Source organism: Nicotiana tabacum, chromosome 13 (assembly GCF_000715075.1).
Source record: "Nicotiana tabacum cultivar K326 chromosome 13, ASM71507v2, whole genome shotgun sequence".
NCBI classification, from domain to species: domain Eukaryota; kingdom Viridiplantae; phylum Streptophyta; class Magnoliopsida; order Solanales; family Solanaceae; genus Nicotiana; species Nicotiana tabacum.
In genome coordinates this window covers 40895923-40908197 of record NC_134092.1, presented here as the reverse complement: position 1 = coordinate 40908197, position 12275 = coordinate 40895923, and the positions used below count along the sequence as shown (strand labels likewise).

The window sequence follows — 12275 nt, the reverse complement described above, 5'->3', positions numbered from 1 at the left end:
GCTCATTTCATAACCTTTCTCACATTATTTCATTTCATTGGCACCATTGGCCATAAGTATAACTTTCATTCTTGGCACGGTGGCCACAATTTATATCACCAACTCTCTTCTTTCACTTTCGAGCATCTTTATACATTATCAACAACAAGGAATTTCCAATCAAGATTTTAGGTACACATATGAGCAATTAAGGGTCTTAAGCACATCGAGTTTTTCTCCCACAATTTGGCATGATAACTTTCATTTGAAACACTACTCAAAGCCATAACATTTTAATACACATATTATACTTGAACATATTCCCGAAGGATAACATAATGTGCTAGGAACATTCGGAATACATTTTATATACATAATTCTCGACACTTTGCTTACTCTGGATAATCGAATTTATTAGGAACAACTCGGAACATGGGAATTTTGAACTTGAGCCAACAATACTTGAAACTTACGGTAAGATCATGAAATTCATTTCTAAAAGAGTAGTTTAGCCAACATACCTAAAATTCATCCCTTAATGATACTACAACGATCCACTACACTAAGCAACTTCAATCTATAATAACAACATCCAATGGAACCAATATTAGTAACAAATTCCATAGTTTAGGCCCTTTAGGCATTTTATCAAACACCTAGTAGGCATGAATCTTTACATCTCTTACCCATAGAATTAGTTCATCCAACTACTACCATTTACCAACAATTTATCCCACCATCATTTTTAAACAATTCATAACTTCTAACATCACATACATGACCATCCATCCACACCCAACCAACGAAATTCCATCAAATAATCACCTTTCAATCTCTACAATGGTTATGTATTTAAATTGGAAACTTATGGCTTCCAATAACCATACCATACCAATACTTAATTCATACTCATATTCCCATAATATATCCATACATGTAAGTCTAAGGGTGTAGGATTACCTTTTGGAAGAAATCTTACAAAACCCTCCTTTGAGTTCTTGAAGAAATTTCTTGAAGATCTAGGTATTTTATGTGTAGATTTTATCCATACTAGTGTAGGAATGATGGGATTTCACAGCAATATAATGGGGATTGCTTACCTTGAAGAATAGGGGAGTTGGTGGTCTTGAGAGAGTGGAGATGAGCTCCAAAATTCGTCCAAGTGAAGTGGGGAAAATGAACTTCGAAATTGTAGTTATAGGCCAAGATTTTTGGGTTTCAGATATGGCCCTGGATGCTTCGCATCCCCACTTCACTCCTCTTTGAAGCTTAGATTCAGACCTGGATGTTACGGCAGCACTTACTGCCAGCCTTTCTTTCGGACGCGGCCTTGGATGCTTCGCATCCGCAGACTCCTCCGCCAGCCTTTGGTAATGTGGTCATAACTTCTTGTAGGAATATCCAAATGACAAACGGTTTGAAGTGTTGGAAACTAGACTCAAAGGGATTTAATTTGATAGATATATATATATATATATATATATATATATATATATATATATATATATATATATATATATATATATATATATATATATATATATATATATATATATATATATATATATATATATATATATATATATATATATATAATTTGGTCTTGTGCGTACCCAATTGAAACTTTAGTCTATCATGAAATTTCTAACTTGACTTGGACTTAGGGCTCTCCTTTGACCCCACATCACTTATAATGTGCCTCGTACACTCATTATCATATCTAATTGATATCTATCATATTAATAGTTGTCGTCTGCACTCAAAATAATATAATTAGCGCACGTCAACTTTCTTAATAGCGCTTAAGTACTTCGAAATTTTTCGGGGTGTTACATTCTCCCCCACTTAAGAGCATTGGTCCTCGAATGTTTCACAAGTCACTTCTAATAAGAGATTTACCATCCTTTTACCTCCAGCCATTATACATAGGCGCTTATGACTACATGGGTCTTATACTTCCTTTCCAAAATCTCAAATTACTTATGGCCCTTAAAATTTGGCTATCTTTACAAATTCTTAAAATTTTCGGCAGAGTTTCCCATGTAACTGTGCCTATCCCCCTGTCAGATAATCACTAAAATCAACCTATCAACACATCCACAACTTGACAAAGCATCACCATGTATATCAACATCACAAATCTCATAATTACATGCATTATATCATCAAGATTAATATCTGGACATGAGCTGTACATATTTAAATCATAACACATAGAAAGTACCTTTCAAATCACAACCATTTGACTATACACTCAAGTGAGAACATTTTATTTCCTTATACATTATCAACAACAAGTGAGTACCTTTCAATTCTTGGCACGGTGGCCACAATTTATATCACCAACTCACTTCTTTCACTTTCGAGCATCTTTATACATTATCAACAACAAGGCATTTCCAACAAGACTTTAGGTACACATATGAGCAATTAAGGTTCTTAAGCACATTGAGTTTTTCGCCCACAATTTGGCATGATAACTTTCATTTGAAACACTACTCAAAGCCATAACATTTTAATACCCATATCATTCTTGAACATATTCCCGAAGGATAACATAATGTGATGGGAACATTCGAAACACATTTTGAATACATAATTCTCGACACTTTGCTTACTCGGGATAATCAAATATATTAGGAATAACTCGGAACATGGGAATTAGGAACTTGAGCCAACAATACTTGAAACTTACGGGAAGATCATGGAATTCATTTCCAAAAGAGTAGTTTAGCCAACATACCTCAAATTCATCCCTTAATGATACTACAACAATCCACTATACTAAGAAACTTCAATCTACAATAACAACATCCAATGCAACCAATATTCAATATTAGTAACAAATTTCATAGTTTAGGCCCTTTAGAAATTTTATTAAACACCTAGTAGGCATGAATCTTTACATCTCTTACCCATAGAATTAGTTCATCAAACTACTACTATTTACCAACAATATATCCCACCATTATTCTTAAACAATTCATTACTTCCAACATCACATACATGACCATCCATCCACACCCAACCAACAAAATTCCATCAAATAATCACCTTTCAATCTCTACAATGGTTATGTATTTAAATTGGGAACTTATGGCTTCTAATCATCATACCATATAATTAATTAATTCATACTCATATTCCCATAATATATCCATACATGTAAGTCTAAGGGTGTGGGATTACCTTTTGGAAGAAATCTTGCAAAACCCTCCTTTGAGTTCTTGAAGAAATTTCTTGAAGATCTAGGTATTTTATGTGTAGATTTCATCAATACTAGTGAAGGAATGATGGAATTTCACACCAAAATAATTAGGATTTCTTACCTTGAAGAAGAGGGGAGTTGTTGGTCTTGAGATAGTGGAGATGAGCTCCAAAATTTGTCCGAGTGAAGTGGGGAAAATGAACCCCGAAATTGTAGTTATAGGCCCAGATTTCTGGGTTTCAGATGCGGCCCTGGATGCTTCGCATCCCAACTTCACTCCTCTTTGAAGCTCAGATGCGGACCTAGATGCTATGGCAGCACTTCACTGCCAATCTTTCTTTTGGACGCGGCCTCGGATGCTTCGCATCCGCAGACTCCTCCGCCAGCCTTTGGTAATTTGGTCATAACTTCTTGTAGGAATGTCCAAATGACAAACGGTTTGAAGCGTTGGAAACTAGAATCAAAGGGATTTAATTGGATAGGTAGATCATCACATATATCCTTATATATATGTAGATATGCTCGTCCAAATTTGGTCTCGTGCGTACCCATTTGAAACTTTATTTTATCATGAAATTTCCAACTTGACTTGGACTTAGGGCTCTCCTTAGACCCCACATCACTTATAATGTTCCTCATACACTTATTATCATATCCAATTGATATCTATCATGTTAATATTTCTCGTATGCACACAAAATAATATAATTAGTGCACATCAACTTTCTTAATAGCGCTTAAGTACTTTGAAATTTTCCGGGGTGTTACATTCTCCCCCACTTAAGAACATTCATCCTCAAATGTTTCACAAGTCACTTCTAATAATAGAGTTACCATCCTTTTACCTCAATCCAGTATACATAGGTGCTTATGACTACATGGGTTTTATACTTCCTTTCCAAAATCTCAACTTACTTATGACCTTTAAACTTTGGCTATCTTTACAAATTCTTAAAACTTTCAGCAGAGTTTCCCATGTAACTGGTCCTATCCACTTGTCAGATAATCACTAAAATCAACCTATCAACACATCCACAACTTGAAAAAGCATCACCATGTATATCAACATCACAAATCTCATCATTACAGGCATTATATCATCAAGAGTAATATCTGAACATGAGCTGTACATATTTAAATTATAACACATAGAAAGTACCTTTCAAATCACAATCATTTGACTATACACTCAAGTGAGAACATTTTATTTCCTTAACACTTTTGGCCCTCAAGGTGGCCTTCTCGACTTACCGACTTCGCCATAACACATTAACGGAGGCAATCTCAACTCTCGGACTTTTCTAACAAGGATGGCGAATAGATACCCCTCATAGGCCAATTATCCATTAACTTCACCTTCGCTAGCTTCCACCGGAACGATAGACAAAGGATTTCCAACTATATTCTTAGACATAGACACATGAAACACCGGGTACACGAAGTACAATAATAGGAAAATATCATATTCATAGTTTGGCCTATTTCCTTCAAGATTTCATAAGGCCTAATGTGACTACACATACTTTACCTTTATTAACAATTCACATAACATCCTCATGGATAAAATATTGAGAATAACCCGTTCACTTTCTTCAACTCTAAATCCCTACGCCGAACACCCAAACTAAACCTTTGGTGGCCTCCAACAATTACTCTAAGATGTGCTAACTTGAATATGACCATAAAATTTCCTATCCAATATATTTGATCATGGGATGACGCTTCTTCTTTGACATGTTTCATATGGGAGGCATAATCGGAAGGATAAATACATTAGCGTCAGTTATTCTTGGAAGTCTTTGAGTCATAAAAAAGACAACAACAATTGTTTTATTCCATATGTGTCTTGCTCGACAATAGTAAGCCTCAAAGAGAAATGGCCAAGTACATGACACCAGTCGTCTCCTGGAGTGTAGGGAAAATCAGTTCAACTTGAAATGACAATATTTTGGCACCCCGATTGTGATATGGGTTTCAAAATGCATGAAATTGCATTACGGTCTTAACATTAACTGACACAAGGAATCTATGTCACAAGCCCGTGGGGATGAAAAAGAAGTTGAACACTTGTGAGATTATTATCATTCTCACAACTTAACCTTTGCCAATAGTTGATCCTATATGAGAGGACTAGAGATACGACAAATTTGTGAAAATCTCAAATTTCCCCAAAACTTTTATGCGGGCAAGTGACCCCTTTCAATTGATAGCTACACATATGATAGGTGCTGAGATATTCTCTTATGTTACTAGACGGTGAAAAAGATTAATGATAATATACACAAAGGAACAAAGTGATTGTTCAAACCATAGGAGCCACATACACTGGAGAGAAAAGGAGTGGCTCAAGAAGGATCTCAACACTAGGCTGCTTTACATTGGATTTGATACCACATAGGTAAACTTTATGACTGTGCATGCATAAGCACAAGTGAGCAGATGTTATCCATTTGAATCAAAACGTTCTGTAAGAAATTCATCAGGTATAGTCCCTTGTTGAGAATTTAGGGAAGCAAGTGGGAAGTATTAATCCTAGAGTTATAACTCAATTTCAAGGACATAATTATAGAGCTCAATTCCACAAGAGGTTGTAAATAACAAAATTTGTGATAGAGTGGCTTCACAAATAATGCGTCTCGTTCAGAAAGTAAGTACATGCAATGTTTTGTGATTCAACGTTTTGGTTAAGACCACATTTATATAGGCCTCTTCAATATGGATGTACATATACAACCAAGAAAATAATGCGGTGTTCATAATGATGTACTAAGGAGTGACTTACTTGATGACTTTAGATTGACAGGGCAGTACCTTAATTGATGCCCCTCTATTCTACATCCAAAACATACATTAGTACCATAGTGACACACCCCCGAATGACATCTCATACACTTCACACAATGAAGATGGGGTCCGCTAAACTGACTTGCTCCACTTACCTGATATTTACCCTTTTTGCATACATCATAAGCATTCCCCTTAGTCTTTCTCCAAGCCTTCATGGCAGGAGTAGCAATCTCTGCAACAGCTCGTTGTATGGACCTTTGGAATTTCCCAAATCTACCACCCCTAACACGCTTCTCAGCATACTCACAGCATGACGGAAAATGTTCCCGCCCACATATCAGGCAGACCGAGATGGGTGTATCCAACCTAAGGGCATTTGTTCTCCTTGTGCCACCTCTTTCCACAACCATAACATATTTTAAGAATCATCCAACATAAAATCGAGTGGCTCTTCTTTCATATCAAATATTTCGGCTTATTGATGCCAATAATCCTCTATCATTTCTTAGGTAATCTCACTACAAAATCCGGTGGCGCGGTAACATTAATAGAAACAGGGACACTTCCCCTATCAACTGGTTCTTTCATTAACTCCTCGCTGCCTCAAACTCGTGGTTTACTCATATTGAAAATGAGACATGACGAGGAAATTAGTTTCCTATCTTGAGCTCTATCGCACGATCTGGAGTATCAAAGAAGTGGGAAATTCCTAAATGTCCAAGTAGCCTCCTCATTATAGATGTGGTCGATAACACACCGATAAGAAGGACTCTACTAGACATGGCTCTGATACATCCTAGGACACTTTAAAACCTTAGGCTCTGATACCAAGTTTGTCATGCCCCGAACTCGGGGAGCACGACCGACGCTCAACCGAGTGAACTCGGCCGAGCAAGCCTATTAGATTTTGTTCTACCCAAACTCATCCATGAATAAAGAGGAGATGCACTCCATTAATCAAACACTGAAAAGATTTCATTAACAACTCCCATTTCATTTCCATTAGCAGCTTCATTCATAATTTCTAAAATATTACAAGTTTATAGATATAATGAAAAACATGTTGCCAAATACCAGCATTTCTAGTTCAATTCCCAATATTCGACTACCACCCACAACCTGTCTACGGAGCCTCTAAGTACAACAAAAGAGTAGTATGAAAGTGCCGGTAATACCACCGTACTTTTAGCACGGAGTCCGATCACGACCCGTACTTAGAGACATCAACCACAATCACTCTCAATACCAATACCACCGTACTTTTAGCACGGAGTCCGATCACGACCCGATCGGCTAGGCCATCTCATTAGAGACATCAACCATAATCACAATTTCAATTACAATTTTTAGCACAATTACCACCATGTGTGCGGCATGGCGTCCGATCACGACCCGATCGGCCAGGCCGTCTCACCACAATGCCGTGTGGATCGACATCATCATTTTCTATCAATCAATCTCATCCCAATTAAGGGAAATAATTTTATCACATCAATCTTATCCCAAATAAGGGGAATAATTACAATCCATTCCTATACCGACACGTGTAGTTTCGGGGTTAGGTAATTTCAACCTACCCTTCCTCGGTGACTATCGATACTTCCAAAAATATTTTTGATTTGCTTACAAAGGAAACAACAAAACAAATGCATTTACCTCATAACCTTTCATATCGTATATAGCCTCATTGGCACTTTTAACACTTTCAACATCATTATTTTATTGGCTCTCTTGGCCATACATATAATTCTTCATTCTTGGCACAATGGCCGTATTTCATATTCCACACTTTTATTTCTTCCCTTTCATGGATCTCCATCATAAATATCAACAAATAGAATATTCCGGAAATTAGAACTTTAAGTTTATTAGTAATGAAGGCTTTAAACACAATGGATTTTTTTCCAAGAAAATGGAGTAAAATGATTGGCAATCGAAGCACAAGTTAAAATTATAAACAAGTAACACATCATTTTTTTTTGAAATACTTTTCCCCAAAAAGGGCAATACACCATTTCAACTCCTGAATATATAAGAGTTCAAAACACATTGGAAATACTTACAAAGCATAGCATTAGATAAAATGGCCACATTTGGGCATGACTTGAGTACATAAGCTTTTACGCAAATCTATTTTCGAAGTCAATTCGGAATATTTAAATCAAGGCTCATTTCATAACCTTTCTCACATCATTTCATGTCATTGGCACCATTGGCCACAAGTATAACTTTCATTCTTGGCACGGTGGCCACAATTTATATCACCAACTCACTTCTTTCACTTTCGAGCATTTTTATATATTATCAACAACAAGGCATTTCCAACAAGACTTTAGGTACACATATGAGCAATTAAGGTTCTTAAGCACATTGAGTTTTTCGCCCACAATTTGGCATGATAACTTTCATTTGAAACACTACTCAAAGCCATAACATTTTAATACTCATATCATTCTTGAACATATTCCCGAAGGATAACATAATGTGATGGGAACATTCGAAACACATTTTGAATACATAATTCTCGACACTTTGCTTACTCGGGATAATCAAATATATTAGGAATAACTCGGAACATGGGAATTAGGAACTTGAGCCAACAATACTTGAAACTTACGGGAAGATCATGGAATTCATTTCTAAAAGAGTAGTTTAGCCAACATACCTCAAATTCGTCCCTTAATGATACTACAATGATCCACTATACTAAGAAACTTCAATCTACAATAACAACATCCAATGCAACCAATATTAGTAACAAATTCCATAGTTTAGGCCCTTTAGGCATTTTATCAAACACCTAGTAGGCATGAATCTTTACATCTCTTACCCATAGAATTAGTTCATCCAACTACTACCATTTACCAATAATATCCCACCATCATTCGTAAACAATTCATAACTTCCAACATTACATACATGACCATCCATCCACACCTAACCAACAAAATTCCATCAAGTAATCACCTTTCAATCTCTACAATGGTTATGTATTTAAATTGGGAACTTATGGTTTTCAATCACCATACCATATCAATACTTAATTCATACTCATATTTCACTCTAGTCAAAGCAGTTAAGCAAAGTTAAAATCCTACAGTTTAAGGTACTTATACAAGAGTCAAAAACAGAGCCTAAGCGTCACAACTAAAGAACTCACTATTCTCAAGGCATAATAAAGTTAAGATCCATTGTCTTCAATTCAAATCATAGCACAAGATTTTCTAATACTCTATAAAACAAAAACTAACTACACCCGGTTCAAATAAAACCCTTGGAAAAGAACCGCGGCACAAAGAAAACCAAGGGGGAATTAATACACTACCTAACAAAAGAAAATCTTTTTGTCTTTTTTTCTTTCGACTTTAATCCCTCAAGAAACCTGTCGAATGATATCCATCGTCGGAAAAAATTAAAAAAATTTCAATTTTTATGGTTTTTTCAAAAACAAAATGTAAATCACTAAAGCTAACAAAACTAACACATATACATACAACATACAACATATCTCCCACCCCTACATTTTAAGTTGTGCCATGTCCCCATGACACACAATTAAAAAGCATAAGGTAAAGGAAACTTTCCTGAATCTCTAGTTTGGGTCTGAATCGAAGTCGGGATCCATTCCTCGCCTTCGAACTAATGCTCACATCCATGCCGACATCTTCTTCTCAACCTTTTTGGGGCGCACCTCACACTTATCTTTCTCGCTCAATGCAGCCTTCTCTTTCGAGCCCTTCACTTTCCTCTCAACACTTGCAGCTGGCTTCTCCTTTTTCACCCCCGTTTCTACATTCATCTCGAAAGTTACAGTCTCCTCACCCACTCTAAGCATGAGCTTTCTCTTGTGTATATTAATATTGCTCTACCCATTTCTAAGAATGTTCTTCCTATAATGAAGGGGACCTCCTTGTTCTCCTCCATATTCATCACTATAAAGTCTATAGGAAATACGACCTAATCTACCCAGACTAAGACATCTTCCACTATCCCCTCAGGTATCAAAGTCATTTGGTCTGCCAGCTGCAAAGATATTGGCACTGACCTCATCTCTCCAATCTCCTTCTCCAGTTTCTTGTAAATAGATAGAGGCATTAAGTTAATTGAGGCACCAGAATCACATAAAGATTTATCAAAATTAATAGAGCCTAAAGAGAAAAGAATAGTAAAACTCCCTAGATCTCCACACTTTTGAGGGAGTTTGTTTTGTAAGATTGCACTACAATGTTCTGTGAGCTTGACCACTAAGGTTTCTTCTATCTTCCTCTTCTTTGTCAGGATCTCCTTCAGGAATTTGGCATAAGTTGGCATTTGGAAAAGCATTTCTGTGAATGGCAATTAACCTGTTTCAGCATATCCATAAATCTCTCAAATTGCTTGTCTAGATTTTCTCTATATAGCTTTTGAGGAAAAGGTAGAGCAGGAATATGCTCGCTCTCATTAGATTCATTCCTTCTCGAAGTTTCCTCCTTCTTTTTGTCAGCTCCCTTCTTGCCTTTCTTATTCTTATCGATATCATTCTTCAGTTGCTCCCCATTTTCCTTTTCAAGCAACACCTCTTTCTGGATTGGAGTGGTATCTTTCAATACTTGCCTGCTTCTCAAGGTCACAGCATTCACTATTTCTTTGGGATTTTTCTCAGTATCAGCTGGCAGAGTGTCTGGAATCATCTCAGAAAAAAAGTGTCTAGCTACACAACTTGTCTTTCCAAGTTTCGAAAACCAATACCTATTTCTTTGATAGCTGCTCCATGTTCCCGTATAACTGCGCTATGAGTTTCAAGCCTCTCATCAATTTTCAGAATGAAGGTCTTCATGAATCTTCTATGCTAGAATGATTAGACTGTGGAGGCTGAAGTTGCTGCCTCTGCTGATTTTGGTATGCCGGAGCTCCTTTTCCATGCAGTCTGGAGTTATTTTCTGCCAAGCATTCATAGTACATCTAGGTGAACTCCATGAAAAATCGGAGTGCCTCTGACCCATTGCATTAAAATTGTAATTTCCCACATCATTTACATACTCAGTTGAGGCTTGACACATATGAGTAGGGTGTCCTCTTCCACATATATCACAAGCTTTGTGAGGCTCACTTTGTATCGAGGCTAAGGTCAGCTTCCTTATCTCTTTGGCCATAGCATCAAGTTGTACCTGCACAGATGTGTTAGCATCAACCTGGTGAACACCAGTTGATCTTCTTCTTTTAGCACTCTCAGAGGGCCAGTGATTTGCATCTTCAGATAACTCGTCGAGAATTGTGACTATCTCTTCTGGAGTCTTCTTCATCAACGGACCTCTAGCTGCATTGCTCAATACTCTACGTGAGGCCGGTGTCAATCCATCCCAAAAGTCTTGGAGTTGAATCCAGAGTTCAATTCCGCTATGTTGACATTTCCTGACTATTTCCTTAAACCTCTCCCAAGCTTCAAACACGGTCTCAGTATCTTTCTGGCAGAAGTTATGGATTTCTCTTCTAAACTTGCCCGTCTTAGCAGATGAGAAATATTTATCAACAAATTGTTTGGTCATCTCATCCCATGTTCGAATTGATCCATTAGGTAAGCTTCGAAGCCACTGCTTCGCATCATCTTTGAGTGTGAAGGGGAATGCCCTTAAGTAAAATGCATCTTATGACACGCCATTGTATTGAAAGGTGTTCATAATCTCCTTGAAGTCCATTAGATGTGTATTTGGATCTTCGTTTGGCTTCCCTCGGAAGACACAAAAATTCTGAAGGGTTTGAAGCAACCCTTGCTTTAACTCGAAATTGTTAGTTTCAATTGGAGGTGGTCTAATACTGGATAATCCTTGAATGTAGACGGGTCTAGCATAATTGCCAAGTGGTCTCCCAGGCCTGGGAGCAATATTCCTAAATTGGTCTGCGCCCAAAGTGTTGATTCTGAGCAATTCTACGACCCCTTTCCTCTTCGTAAATAAGTTGTGCATCTCTAAAAGTTGCTTCCTTAGCATCTCTTGCAGCTTGTTCTCTTCGTTGGGCTGCCTCTCTCGTAGCCAAATCCACATTATCTTCACCATTTCCAGCTGTCGCAGTTCTTTCCTTCTTCAGTTGTCGCAGTTATTTTTCAATTTTTGGCTTGTATGGTAGCACTTCTTTCGCAGAAGCTCGAGTCATGCACCAATCTAACCTGTAACCTGCGCACAGTCAAAGAACACCAAACTTAAAAAGAAAAAATAAAAGAAAAATTCTTGAATTAGCACTACAAACTATTTCAAGCACTATTGATTACCAATCCCCGGCAACGACACCAAAATTTCACGAGCGCAAAACACACACTTAAATATGC

At 37.1% G+C, this 12275-nt stretch overlaps 1 non-coding gene across 1 annotated transcript; it reads left to right on the top strand.

Annotated features, from left to right (window-relative positions):
- The first annotated feature begins 11344 nt into the window (after nucleotides 1-11344).
- On the top strand, nucleotides 11345-11451 carry LOC142168477 (small nucleolar RNA R71). The gene has a single exon (XR_012698336.1). It is a non-coding gene; the product is annotated as a small nucleolar RNA R71 (small nucleolar RNA).
- The last annotated feature ends 824 nt before the right edge of the window (nucleotides 11452-12275 follow it).